Here is a 16,684-nt window from a genome sequence, read left to right on the forward strand (position 1 = left end):
TTAAACTAGTTAATGAGACCAGATACAATGTGTTTGGATCGTGTAAAAATTAACTATTTGACGGATTAAACTTGTATGTGGTTTACTGAGTAGTTTACTCAGTAAATTTTTCATGTTCTACATGTATGTGTGTTGATATATAGCTATATTAAACATAAATATCCTGTTTATAAATACTGATATGGTATTACAGAGTGTTATTTGTAATGAATGATGTTATGTGACACAAGTTTAACACTACAAGAGTTCTTACATTAAAAAGCGTTAAGAACCATGGATTTAGATAAGTAACATTTATTCTTCAAGTCGTTCTTAAAATCTTAAATTAAATTTGTTTAATAATAACTGGATCAGAACTCTAAATGAATATATACGTCTTACAATGACAAAATAATCTTAATCTTAAATAAATCCTGGCTATAAATCATGTACAGATTGAATGTTATGACATCTAAGGATGTTCCAGAAAGTTGTCAGGAAATAAATAATTTATCATGTTCCTAAGCTCCTAATTACAGTTACCTTTAACCACAACCCAGACTCAATCCTTTTCATTTACTCTGGACATTATAACGCCCCACGGCTGAAAGGGCGACCATGTTTGGTGCGACTGGTTTTCGAATCCGCGACCCTCGGATTACGAGTCGAACGCCTTAACACCTTTTCTGTTTTATATTTCATATAATAAAAACATATAATAAATATGATAGGTTAAAGACGAGTATGCATGTATATGTTTTCTGATAGCAAAGCCACTGAGGGGAATTGAACCCCTGATTTTAGCGTTGTAAATCCGTAGACTTTCCGCTGTACCAACGGAGGACGGTTAAAGACGATAAATACAACTCTTTACATCTAAATCTTGTTGCTCTGAGATCTTCACTGACAAGTCGTTATACAAGTGATCGCGAGGAACAACCCTTTATTTATATTCTACGCACAATTTGTTAACAAGCTGTAAAGATTTGTTTTGTTTTGAATTTTGCACAAAGCTACTCGAGGGCTATCTGTGATAGCCGTCCGTAATTTAGCAGTGTAAGAAGAGAGGGAAGGCAGCTAGTCATCACCACCCACCGTCAACTCTTGGGCTACTCTTTTATGAACGAATAGTGGGATTGACCGTCACATTATAACGCCCCCTACGGCTTTTATTGCTGTCTATCAGAAACCAATAGAAAGGCAATCAGTTCATACCATTTACCGTCTTAAAGTAAAAGTGGGATTGTCTGTTACTGTTATAACGCACACATAGCTGAAAGAACGAAGCAGGGTTAGTAGCACCACTTCTCAAACACAAGACTCAAACAACATAAGAACATGGTGGCCATTTCGGTCATAAATGCGTTATAATCAAACATTCCGTTCGTTACGAATAGCCCAGATGTTGGCGGTGATTGGAGTTAATTTGTTGTTTTTCCTCTAATCTATCACTTCAAAATCAGGGTCTCCTGATACAGATAGTCATCACATAATTAATAAACAACCAATCAATCTCACAGGTCTTAGTAGCCGTATGAATTATATCGCTTCCTTACAGACCCTTCATACCTAAGACGTCATACTGTATGAAACAAAATGCAAGAAAACCCAGGGGTGAAGTACCCATAATATAACTAGCTATTAAGTCTGCTCCAAAGAGTGCTCCAGCCGCAGGTGGTCGAAATAAATCTCTTCCATATTATCTGCCTTTACCAGAAGTCCACTGAGCAACTTATTTGCAAACTACCTTTTAACAGACTAGTAAGAAAAATAGCTCAGGACTTCAAGACTGACCTGCGATTCCAGAGCTCCACCGTCTTAGCTCTTCAATTAGTCAGTGTGGCCAACTTGGTGGGCCTGTTTGAAGACACCAACCTGTTTGTCGTCCATACTAAAAGAGTGATAATCATGCCGAAAAACATCTGGCTTACCCACCGAATTCAAGGAATACGGGGCTAAACAACAAAAGCATTTGCTCACTTTTAAATGAACTACCACTTTTACGGCCACAGAAAAGGAAGAGAACAACCGTTTCCAGTGATCCAGACCATGGGACTGAGGGTTCTTGGTTAAGTCCAGTTACTACTGAACGAAATAATGTCCTGCACTTTGGTGCTGTGTTGGCATGCTATAAGAGTGACAGTCAAACAATAGCAGCTCAAGAGTCAAACATATATTTCAATCAAGATTAGATTGCAGGAATTAGTGATTAATTTACGTTACCTTAAAACTGAAATATCCCACGAGGAAAGGCAGACAGTCAGTATATAGCTTCCTCCACTATCAATTCGGATACCCCAAGTGGTCCTGGCTTGGCAAGGTGGTTAAGGCGCTCGACTCGTAATCTGAGGATTGCGGTTTCGAATACCAGTCCCACCAAACATACTCCCCTTTTAGCCTTGGGAGCGTTATAATATGTGGGCAATCTAACTATTTGTGGGCACTGCTAAATTAGGGACGGCTAGCACAGATAGCCCTCATGTACGTATGCGCGAAATTATAAAAAAAAGAATCATGAGCTCGTAGCTCTTAAATACGGTGTGTAATAAGTTGTTTGTCATCAGATGCCAAACATAACCCTCTGACCAAAATATAACATGCTAATCATTAAATCACACCAAGCCCAATATTGCAGTTAATTCTCCTGATTACTACCGAGATTTCTGCGTAGTTTTAAACATAAGAATGTGCACTAAAAACTGTTCGATGAAGTTGAGTTTTCAATCATATACAACAGTAAAAGAAGAAACTCTTTAAGAGCTTATAAGCGTTGTCAAGGAAACCTGGACATTCAAGTGTACACTTTCAATGTTTATTGGTTTTCAGACCCTGAATTCAACTAACGATTGTTGTCCCTTTCTAAAGGCTCAAAGTCGAATCACTAGCTTCAGTCAATGATGTCTAATTTTAATATTCAATGACATAATAAAGTAAAGAAACAGTACTTGTAATATATATGTACTTATAAATAAACTTATAACAAATGAAAGTTTAATATTAAGAGCACAATGTTGATATTAATGGATACATACCCATGTTGAAGAATGCTAAGTACTATAAACGTTCACGAACCTTTATCCATGAATCAGATTTTAAAGTCTCTTCAGATTTGTCATCACATGCGATTATCGTAATTTGATACATCTTCATCATAACCCGAAGCAATCTTGCTAATTTTGGGTTATCTGCATTCTGCCCACTGCGGGAAATTGAAACCCCGATTTAAGTGTTGTAAGGGCGTAAACTTGCTGTTGGTTCACTAGATACTTTTTTTGTTAACACGTTGTTATAAGTAACTTTTGGTTAACTTCAAGTAACGAACTCCACGTCTAAAAAAGTATATATATTTATAATACAGCTTAAAGTGTTCAGTAGCATATTACAGCCATCCTAGTCACAAGGTGTCATACTGACACAAGGTTACACCAAGTTTCAACTGATGGGTAACTAGACTCTATGCTATCCATAATGCTTTTTGGTAAGCAAAAGCAATTTTTTTCACAATACTTTGCACAATTATGTACAATAAAATGGTTTGCTGTGGCCAAGTGTAATTTTATGTTTCTAGGAAGGATGTCTGACATTCGAGATATGCGGGTTCGCTACTCGTCACTGAACATGTTCGTCCTGTGAGCGTGGAAGCATTTTAAAGTTACGGTACATCTCACTATTCGATGATAAAAAGAGTAGCCCAAGAGTTGACGGTGGGTAACGCTGACAAGCTGCCTTCCATCTAACCTTTCTCTAGTAAAGTAGGGACGGCTACATGGAGAGAAGATGGGCGCCGCCAGGTAAACTCCTGCCCAAGAATCATCGATGGTACATTGGCTCCTAAGGTGCCCCAACGATCGTAAGAGGTCCCGAAACTCACGCTCTAGCATGCAGAGTGTCGGATGTTAACAAAAATATGTCATTTATTTTCTCATGTAACACATGCAAATTTCCTTGAAAACTCTACAGTGATAAACAAAAGAATATTTTTCCAACGTCAATCCAATAAAAATGCTCCATCTTTACTGTTTAATATTGCAAGGGAACTTTTATTGTATAGATTCTTATGTAGCTGTGCCGTTGAACTTACTTCTAAGCAGGTTTTTAACAGTTTCAGCAAACTATAACTTTTTAGGTATGTAGCAAACAAGTGTTTTTTAGTAACTGAATTATAAAGAAATATTAATTTCTTTAATAGTTGAACTTGTTTGCATAGCTGAAAAATTCACCATTTATATGATTACACTCACTCGTTCTCAAACATTGTTACATTGGATTTTATGTTTTTGCGAATATCTTATTGGTTTTACTTTGTTTCACCATCGACTTGAAGTAGTGTATGGCGTTTCGAATGAATTTGTTGTTTGACGCAAAAGTTCCAGCAGACGTCACTTTCAAATGTGTAATATTATTCTCTTTTGTCGTCTCAAAATATACAAAAACAGTGTCATAACACGTGTGTATAGAACTGTGTAGTAATACATCGATATAATATACAATCCGGGTTCAGTGGAAATGTTAAAATATGTTTTCTTCTTATAACAACTTCGTTACTCAAGAAATAGATCTTATTCATTAAGTATTATCTCACGTTATTACAACTACAACTAGCTCTATGTCTTCACAACCTGAATTATTATTACATCTTTGGCTCTTACGTCCTTAGAAGTTCAACAATACTTACAACTATAATGTGCTCTTGTGTCTGTATAATCACGACGAACCCTTACATCCCAACATATAGTAATCACACCCTCAGTTCATAAATCCTTATAATAACAAATAATTATTAAATACTTGAAAGTACAACTAGTTCATTTCTTCTTACACTACAATTACAGTTTTTATCGTCTTACAAGTACAACTAGTCCATACATTCTTACGACTACAGCTATAGCTTTTATCTCTTTAGAGCTACAAATAAACCTTACATCCTTACAACTATAGCTAATCTTACGTCCTTACAACCACAACTAGACCATACATGTTTACATCTGCGACTTCTGCTACAACTCCAACTCAATCTTGCATCCTTAAAACTAGAACTAGCTTTTATCTCTCCATAACTGCAACTAAACCTTGCGTCTTTAAAACTACAACTAACTTTTACACCCCTACATTTAATCTTTACATGTTTCCATCTACAAATAACTTTTGATTTCATACAATTACTGTTGATTGGTTTCGGCTTCTATTGATGGTGAGATATTTGAAAACAATGTTTTTAGTCAATTAGTTATTTGTATTTATTAACAGGATGCACTCATTGACTTTATCTAGATCTGAAAATTTTTATGTAAACAAAAGTGAGAAAGAGAAGTTAGGGTGTTTTTCAACTGTTTAAGTTGTGAAACTCGTTCACCTCAGATTGAAACTGAACACACCTTCTCCAACACTTTCTTCTTTTAGACCATACATATATACAGTTCACTGTTATTGGATTATTCATTAAATGTGGAAGAGAGGTGAGAAAAAAAGTTGTTCCAGAAATTCCTTACTTTCCATGTATTTAATAATAATAAAAACCTATTGTTAAGGCACTGAATTATTTCTTTCGGATATACTATGACCAACTGGTGAAATTTAAAATTCATCTTCAGAACTGATCGTGATTATCTATAAACCCTGAAAAAGAAACAAAGAGGTAAAAGAAGTCATTTTGTTGAATACAGAAAACCAAACACTCTGTATTGTTACCACGTTTCTATAATATTGAAACGTTTTTAGTTTATTTTGGTGTAGTTTTCCAGTGATGTGAATAGTGCAGTTACATAGTTGACAATCATGGTTCTAATATATGTTCCTATAAAAAGTCAAAACACAAATATAAAAAAATTACCTCACCGTCAAATTTATAAGATCCTTGGTTCTTTTGGTAAAGTTTATTTTCGATACTTTGATATTCATGTGTTCACACAGGATGTTTACCATAACAAACTAGCATAGTTCGCCGAGCTGAGCCAACAGCTAGTATATGATTTTATGTATTTTATAGTTTGAAAAATGTCTGAAATTCAGTTAGAAGGTCGTAGCATTTTTTAAATAACGTGGTTAAAACTCTTGTTATAAATGTAACAAATTAACAATATATTTAAAATGAATCTGATTTTATATTGTACCTAGTTGTTTTTAGCTTTTCCTTGCTAATTGAAATAATTGTGATTGTGTACAATTAACGTAAGTAGTTTCAGATAACTAGTGTCAAATACATTCTGTAAAAAGGAATCAGAGAAATGGAAATTATGTTTTTAAATCAAGAACTTACACTGATGACAAGTTACTCGTTTGATGAGATCTCCACTACTTACACTGATGACAAGTTACTTGTTTGATGAGATCTTCAGTACTTACACTGATGATAAGTTTGATGAGATCCACTACTTACACTGATGACAAGTTACTTGTTTGATGAGATCACCAGTACTTACACTGATGACAAGTTACTTGTTTGATGATATCACCAGTACTTACACTGATGACAAGTTACTTGTTTGATGATATCACCAGTACTTACACTGATGACAAGTTACTTGTTTGATGAGATCCAGTACTTACACTGATGACAAGTTACTTGTTTGATGAGATCTCCACTACTTACACTGATGACAAGTTACTCGTTTGATGAGATCTACAGTACTTACACTGATGACAAGTTTGATGAGATCTCCAGTATTTACACTGATGACAAGTTTGATGAGATCTACAGTACAAGTTTGATGAGATCTCCAGTACTTACACTGATGACAAGTTACTTGTTTGATGAGATCCAGTACTTACAGTGATGACAAGTTACTTGTTTGATGAGATCTCCAGTACTTACACTGATGACAAGTTACTCGTTTGATGAGATCTCAGTACTGAGATGACAACTGTTACTTGTTTGATGAGATCTCTGTTTGATGAGATCAGTACTTACACTGATGACAAGTTTGATGAGATCTCCAGTACTTACACTGATGACAAGTTACTTGTTTGATGAGATCCAGTACTTACACTGATGACAAGTTTGATGAGATCCAGTACTTACACTGATGACAAGTTACTTGTTTGATGAGATCCAGTACTTACACTGATGACAAGTTACTTGTTTGATGAGATCCAGTACTTACACTGATGACAAGTTTGATGAGATCCAGTACTTACACTGATGACAAGTTACTTGTTTGATGAGATCCAGTACTTACACTGATGACAAGTTACTTGTTTGATGAGATCACCAGTACTTACACTGATGACAAGTTTGATGAGATCTCCAGTACTTACACTGATGACAAGTTTGATGAGACCTTCAGTACTTACACTGATGACAAGTTACTTGTTTGATGAGATCCAGTACTTACACTGATGACAAGTTACTTGTTTGATGAGATCACCAGTACTTACACTGATGACAAGTTTGATGAGATCTCCAGTACTTACACTGATGACAAGTTACTTGTTTGATGAGATCCAGTACTTACACTGATGACAAGTTACTTGTTTGATGAGATCTTCAGTACTTACACTGATGACAAGTTTGATGAGATCCAGTACTTACACTGATGACAAGTTACTTGTTTGATGAGATCCAGTACTTACACTGATGACAAGTTACTTGTTTGATGAGATCCAGTACTTACACTGATGACAAGTTACTTGTTTGATGATATCACCAGTACTTACACTGATGACAAGTTTGATGAGATCTCCAGTACTTACACTGATGACAAGTTACTTGTTTGATGAGATCTTCAGTACTTACACTGATGACAAGTTTGATGAGATCCAGTACTTACACTGATGACAAGTTACTTGTTTGATGAGATCCAGTACTTACAGTGATGACAAGTTACTTGTTTGATGATATCACCAGTACTTACACTGATGACAAGTTACTCGTTTGATGAGATCTCCAGTACTTACACTGATGACAAGTTACTTGTTTGATGAGATCTTCAGTACTTACACTGATGACAAGTTACTTGTTTGATGAGATCCAGTACTTGTACTGCTGATCTCGGTAACACAGTGATCTAACGAAATAGAAATAGCTTTGTTGATATCATTATGTAGAATGATATGGCTTTACCATCTTTACCAAATAATCCAAAAAAGACATCTGACAATATAAACCATCACAAGAGTATTTTGTTCTAATGTTACTTATTTCATTACCAACAGGTAATTTTATCATGGTAACAAAACTAACATGCCAGCCATGGTAACAAAACTAATGTTTTAATCAACTCTCCTGCATTTATGTTTATCCAAACCAGATATGTGATGATTGGACGTATGATCTGAAATGTGAAATCGGTCATCTAAGCTTACACTACATTCAGTGGACTTGCACGAGTTTCTCTCACTTGCCTCTTTTAAAGTCTATCACAGAATTTAAAGTATTTCAAATTGTTTGTGAACAATGTCCAGACCTCAGTAAAGAAATATCGAAATATTGAAAAATGGTTACAAATACCATTAGCATAAATGTAGCACTACTTTCAAACCAAGATTACACATCTGGACAAGGTCATTCACAACAGAAACAGATGACCAGTAGCTACCAATTTAGATCACCCACAATTAAAACTATTACCAGACACAACTCGTTAGAACCAGCCTTCACAATGCCATCATGTTTACCAAACATAGCTGAAACTGGATCATGTGTCAATGTACAGATGGTTAGGTCCAGACTTTACAAGGTAAACTGAAAGATGTATTAGTTATGGATGGTTACACACTAAGTGGAGTGTATTCTCATCACAACAAGCCACATGAGACATTTTTATAGATGAGTTCACCATGTAGAGAGATGATCTGTGGGTTAATTTCAAATTATTATAATATTAATCAATCATAATTTAATAGAAGATGATGTACATGCTATGTACATTTATCACTGTACTTCTACTTCATTGCCAGGGTTTTAAGAGTACATCATAGGTTTGGGGACAATTAGTCTAGCAGTTAGTCAAATGATGGATTATGTTATAAACTTTATAATATTTATATACATCTCTATAAAAACAATTGTTAAAAATATATTTTTATATATAACCTCTGCTGTGTTAGAATTAATTTTGTTTTCAATGCATTTACTAATTGTTTTCGTATGTTAGTTTTATTGATATAATAAATTGTTTTCAGATCCAAATCCATGATAATTTAGTTATCTATAAATTCAAATATTGAATGACATCATTAAAATGTTATCTAACAGATTATTTAGAGAAATGAAAACTAACCAAATTCACATAAAACAGTTGTCGCAAACAAACTCTGTCTTTTCACTTTATCAAAACCTAAGTAAAAAAATGATTAACACTTGACAATATTATTCTAAAGAACTTAACAATCATTAAATATTAAGTCATGAAATAATCCAAATAATAAAACCAACACTAAGCAGTCTTGTGTATCCAGAAATAAGCCCTTCTTCAATAAAAATATTATCAACAATCTTTAACACTATATACAAACACTGTTCTTTGTTCATATCCTAAGTCTTCTTATACAGTCTACACCAACATTTGTTGTCCTCTCTTCTCTCATAGGGTCTCCTGTAGGGCTTTACAGAAAAAGACAAACAAGGACTTTCCAGCGACGTTTATTACTGACTGATTTATCTTATAAGGTCACTGTACATGAGGACGACATTTACCAGTTTCACGTGTAAAATTACTTACATTTTACATGTAGACATACATGATTTATTTTTGTTTTTTTGTTCTGTCGGATCATCGATGGACTAAGTTTAAATTTACGGACTTATAACATTAAAATCCAGGGTTCTATTCCCAATACTGATCAATATTCAAAGCTTCAGTTGCTTATGAAGCAGTTTTATATCATAAATCAAAATCAATTGATAACAGACCTACACCTCTTCACAGATGCTTATCTTTCCATCTCTGAACAACAATCTCACCTCAGACATCTGGACCAGCACAAGCAATTCCTCCATATCAGTGTGCTCGATCTTTATTCTATCAAACGGAGATGTTCGCATTTCTTACCAATGCTAGTGGATTGTTTGATTATCATCCATTCTTACAATTTCATGGTGGTTTTATATATCAACAATAAAGTAAGTACTAGATCTTTAACTCTTTGTTTTAAACACTCGACCTTATGGGCATCTATCCAATGAATCTACTTTATAGATTCTCATGTATTGAAAGCGATGTGCCTTATAGCAGACTATCTGTATCATGTTTTGCCTATTAAATAACCACTTCACCCACCAGTTTCCTAATATTTATGCTTTCTTTTGGTACTTACGACTTCTTACCTCTTCAATAATAAAGTTTCATGAGTAAAGATGGAACTAGCCAACAAGTAGTTGATGTCATTCTCCTGATGATAGAGATAGTGCTTTTACTGAACAATAACACTATTATCCAATAATATAATTCATGAAAACGTATGAGAGTTTAGGTAGGAGTTGCCTAAAAGCTAGTGCCATGCAAATACTCAAGGAAGATGCTAGCAGAAGATGGAATCTTTGACTGAAAAGGTAAGTATCTAATGAAAACACATTTTCATGTAAGAAAATGTTAAGTTTCCAAAACCAGATCTCTTGTGACTAACCAGTAAGAGATAATAGAAGGGATGGTTCCCATCTTCACCTTTACATCTGATGATGTGTTAAAAGTTTTCCTCTTTCTTTTACTTTAACGTTTTGCATGCTGTTTGTTTATTTTTCCTTCATTTTCTAGTTATTAATTAGCTATGGTTTCAAAATCCTCTCCAGGTGAACATTAATCTTGAATTTCATATGACTTTTTATATCCTTTTCAACTGGTAGAATTTTCAAAACATTTCTCAATTGGGCAGAATTTTCTTCCTTTTATTTTAGGTTAATCTACTCCTAATCTGTCTTATAGTGAAGTTATTTCTGTTTTGAGAGTCATGTCTATGATGGAAGTCCTTCGAGTCACACTTACTTTCACACATGTCACTGAGTACGATAGAATTAATGGAAGATTTCTGCACGTTCTCTAAAATCCTCTATTCATCCATATCATTCCTACAAGATCCTTTGTATAGCATGTTTTTCTCAATTCTCAATGGTTCTAATGGTTATATAATCAGTTGAATACTCAACATCTGTATACATTTACCACTTGTCTAAGTAAAAAAAAAAGTCCCTCTTTTCTGGTTCCTAGTACCATATTCTTCAGCTTAGATGATAAATTAATTTATACAAGATTAGACTAACTTATCCATATACCTGCATGCTTCCTTCTCTATGTTTTATCGATCATTCATTCATTATCAGCATCTGTCCTTCCGATAAGACCTTTATGGGATCTCAAACTTAATTTCCAGTCCTTACTTTAATTCAGGATATAACTCCCTTAACACTTCCTCTTTCACTATCACTCCTTAACCAGACTCAGTGCTAAATGTATCATTTGGTATCACTACTCTCTGTCTTCAAATGTGGCTATTGGACTAGTTGTATATGTAGCTTTATCCTTTTTGTTTCCCTATATCTTTCTTCTTTCTTAAATTTTAATACATAACATAGTAAACGGATGTTTGTTCGAGATAAATTATATTATATAACAATGATAAATTGAGGGTTCGTGTCAGAGAACTGAATCAAAGACAAGATTCAACCTAAATTACAATTAAAATCATAATTCAATTTATATTTATCAAAGCCAACAAAATTTAAATATGTCTGAATATTAAGGATATCTTGAATCGTTCTCCTTCAAACAACTGGAAAAATATAACAGAAGTGAATTGCTGGAAATTGTCAAAAGTTTAGAATTAGAATTTAAGAAATAAATGAGATAAAATGACCTAATAAAGTTCATTATTAAAATACCAATCCATGATCATTTGTTGTCCAAGGAAAGCACTACTGGGTTACCCTAATGTTCCCACCAGCTAAACAGACTTCAGTGATAAAGATAAATTAGAAATTCAGCTAAAACTCAAATAAATCAAGCTTGAACAGGTCAGTATCGAAGTCAAGAAAAAAAATAGGCTGAGATAAATAAAAATTAGACTCAATTCCGATCAAAAATGGAAAAATACAGCTTTTAACTTGAAGTACCATTGTTTGATGAAAATTAAGTTGATAAACATTGCCAACATTTTGAGAAGACTGCCCTAATCACTGAATGACTCACCTAATATGGTCATTATTATTTCAATTAAGTTGATAAACATTGCCAACATTTTGAGAAGACTGCCTAATCACTGAATGACTCACCTAATATGGTCATTATTATTTCAATTAAGTTGATAAACATTGCCAACATTTTGAGAAGACTGCCCTAATCACTGAATGACTCACCTAATATGGTCATTATTATTTCAATTAAGTTGATAAACATTGCCAACATTTTGAGAAGACTCACCCTAATCACTGAATGACTCTAATCACTAATATCACCTAATATGGTCATTATTATTTCAATTAAGTTGATAAACATTGCCAACATTTTGAGAAGACTGCCCTAATCACTGAATGACTCACCTAATATGGTCATTATTATTTCAATTAAGTTGATAAACATTGCCAACATTTTGAGAAGACTGCCCTAATCACTGAATGACTCACCTAATATGGTCATTATTATTTCAAAGTGTTTCAACTGGTAAAGCACAATAACCTTATGCTGGTCTCTCCCTAGAAAATTGTACAGATTATGATAAGATCAAAGCAAATATTCTGAAAGCATACAAATTACTACTGGAGGCTTATCACCAAATGTTTAGAAGTTATCACAAGCAAGATAATCAAACCTGTATAGAGTTCGTCCATGAAAAGAATTTTACTTGATTGAAAATAAAATTGAAATACTACAAGAAGCAGTTGCTATTTCTGATGATTACACTTTAACACAGATAAAAACCACTTTGTATGAAAACGAAATTCCTGCTGCATTAACTAACACATGTATCTGTTTAATTCAATGAAGTTAAGGATTCGTTTAAGAATTCCAGCTTCTCTAGTTCGAAATAAAATTTCCTATGTTTATGAAGTACCATATTAAAGGATGCAGGACCCTTGTTAATATGAAAGTGTATTTAAATTTATGTCGTAAATATTGTTTTAACTAGATTACATTGAATTATTTTATTACCTTATTCAATAATTTTGTCATAGATCCTAAAATAAAAAAGAGAAAAACGTTTGAAACGGTTAACTAAGTAAATGTAAATCGATAAAAAAGGTGTTTTATACAATATTAAAAGACAATTTATTAACATTCCAATAGGATAATATAACAGTTGTTAAGCAGAAAATATACACATTTTAATTTGGATAAATGTGGTGATAAGACAACTAGAAAGACCTAGGAGAACTTTCATACCTAAACACCCAAGTGATCCACGATAGATGAGTTACAGCCCAAAATATATACAGTTATCGAGATTGTTTTGTATTGAGCAATACGCATGTCAGTCAATTGATGGCGAGATCTATGAAGTTAATCTTATTAAACTCTAAGCATTTTCAAACATTAAGTGATGTATTAACATTTAATATTTACCACTTAGAAATGTCTGTGATGTGGAAAGTTTTATTTCATCGAGTACTTGCTAGTTAAAAAAAATACAAATACCAAGCACTAGAATGTCGTTTTGTTGAATCTGCCAGCACAGATTTCTGTGTTTGAATAAAAATTACATTGTAAATTTTACTCTGTTGCCGGCATTTTTACAAACTTAAGATGTAATGTTGACCTTTATGTATTAGTAGAACAAATCAGAACCATTTGAGATATTACGTTTACTTAGACCTATAAAACATATTTTTTATCTGGTACTCTTAGTTTTGATTGTACCTTGTAATTACAGTTCAATACAACTATTAAAGTTTGTGGTATGTTGCTCGTTCTAATAGTTTTATTAAACATCAAAGATTGAAATTTGACAAGAAGATTGTTGAAAGTGGATTAACTTATATATTTATGTAAGTTACACTGAAACTGCATACATTTTACTTATATACGTAGTAATCTAGTCCTTAAGTAATATAATGATATATAATACTACTTTGTTTTTACGATTATTCTAATAATCGGATTTCTGAAACACCAACCTACCACAATTGTCACAGTAAAACGTTATATTATCTACACATTAAAATTATATAGATATGATGAAAAATCATACCTACAGTTACAGAACAACTTATCACACATTGAATTTATAAAACAATTATCATAAACACTTGCATTTCAAAGTTTCCAACATCAGTTTAGGGTTTAATAAACAATACCATAATAAAAAGTGTTTAAACAAAAAATCACTGGTGATAAAAAAAAGGAAAGATACAGAATGGCACATAGCTGAGAAGTTATGTACACACAATGAGAGGATGGTCGAATACTGTCCTCAAGAGGAAGAGAAGTTGACAGAGCCTAAGTAGTAGACGAAAATAAACAAACACGCTGACCTCCTCCTAAGTTTCCCATAGGAAACGGGAGATGAAAGAGAGTAAAACCGATAAGAGGGAAGCTGTAGGATGCATAATGAAGATCACTAATATATATAAAGTGGGAGTGAAGCTGTAGGCTACAGAATGAAGATCACTAATATATGAAAAGTGGGAGTGAAGCTGTAGGCTACAGAATGAAGATCACTGATATATGAAAAGTGGGAGTGAAGCTGTAGGCTACATAATGAAGATCACTAATATATGAAAAGTGGGAGTGAAGCTGTAGGCTACATAATGAAGATCACTAATATATGAAAAGTGGGAGTGAAGCTGTAGGCTACATAATGAAGATCACTAATATATGAAAAGTGGGAATGAAGCTGTAGGATGCATAATGAAGATCACTAATATATGAAAAGTGGGAGTGAAGCTGTAGGCTACAGAATGAAGATCACTGATATATGAAAAGTGGGAGTGAAGCTGTAGGCTACAGAATGAAGATCACTAATATATGAAAAGTGGGAGTGAAGCTGTAGGCTACAGAATGAAGATCACTGATATATGGATGCATAATGAAGATCACTGATATATGAAAAGTGGGAGTGAAGCTGTAGGCTACAGAATGAAGATCACTGATATATGAAAAGTGGGAGTGAAGCTGTAGGCTACAGAATGAAGATCACTGATATATGAAAAGTGGGAGTGAAGCTGTAGGATGCATAATGAAGATCACTAATATATGAAAAGTGGGAGTGAAGCTGTAGGCTACATAATGAAGATCACTAATATATGAAAAGTGGGAGTGAAGCTGTAGGCTACAGAATGAAGATCACTGATATATGAAAAGTGGGAGTGAAACTGTAGGCTACATAATGAAGATCACTGATATATGAAAAGTGGGAGTGAAACTGTAGGCTACAGAATGAAGATCACTGATATATAAAAAGTGGGAGTGAAGCTGTAGGATGCATAATGAAGATCACTAATATATGAAAAGTGGGAGTGAAGCTGTAGGCTACATAATGAAGATCACTGATATATGAAAAGTGGGAGTGAAACTGTAGGCTACAGAATGAAGATCACTGATATATGAAAAGTGGGAGTGAAGCTGTAGGATGCATAATGAAGATCACTGATATATGAAAAGTGGGAGTGAAGCTGTAGGCTACATAATGAAGATCACTGACATATGAAAAGTGGGAGTGAAGCTGTAGGCTACAGAATGAAGATCACTGACATATGAAAAGTGGGAGTGAAGCTGTAGGCTACAGAATGAAGATCACTGACATATGAAAAATGGCTGTTATGTCATCAACATGTAACGTACTTTTTCTAGCCACTGTTGAAATTTGACTTATGTGAAGTAATTCTTGTCCCACAAAGGAGACAGAAATAGTGATATGAGCTTGTGAGTTCATAAGCTAAAAATATAAGTTGAAAAACAAAATAAGTTTCTATCATTTAAAAACACATCTTTCGAGTGCAAAACTATAGAGGAAGCTAGCAAATAGGAAAGTTGTGTCCACTCTAATTGTTGGAAAGCAAATGTATCATCCCGCTTTCTCCACTCTCCAGCTTCACATGACATTTGGACTAGATGCACATGTAGTTTCCATCCTTTTCATTTCTATGTATCCTTTTTACCTTTGTTCTATATTAGAGAACATTATAACTGGCTGAGTACTCTGCATCCTACAAAATCCTACTGATTACTTTGTAGGATAACTGGTTTTAGAAAGGAATTCAAACAACCAAATAATATTAGTTGGCTGAGGAACCTCCATCATACCTTCTCCAGCAGGTTTATTTCTGGGAGGTATGGAAAAAGAGATGGACCAGTCTAGATGTATTGTGTTGACTAGGATGCCCATCACCTTATCATGGCAGATAAGGTGGACCAGCCAGCATATCTACAGTTAAGAATGTCATACTCATTTTTACACCCAATTTAGTGACCAGTACTTTCAAGATGGGAGAATAGTATACCTGGTTAGTGTGTTTTCCCATTGGTGTATTCTTACAAAATCACACTCTCCAACCACATTTTTGGATACTTTCTGAGGAGTGCTCGTCTTGGTTCATATGCCAAGAGAATGCAAGATTCCCGATGAGATTCCTGCTATTATGTTAGTTTTAAAAGATATCGTATCAAAGTTAATATTTTCTTACAATTTACTCTCCTCATATTTCTGGTGCTTCTTTTTTGTCTAATATTGAATTAAATATTGAACCACATTGAAACGTAAAGTAGGTGGAAGTTGCAAGCCTAGTAGGGAATATAAACATTTTCGCATATTGAAGGATGTAATGAACGATAAGAAATCT

Source organism: Tachypleus tridentatus, chromosome 13, assembly GCF_004210375.1.
Source record: "Tachypleus tridentatus isolate NWPU-2018 chromosome 13, ASM421037v1, whole genome shotgun sequence".
NCBI lineage: Eukaryota > Metazoa > Arthropoda > Merostomata > Xiphosura > Limulidae > Tachypleus > Tachypleus tridentatus.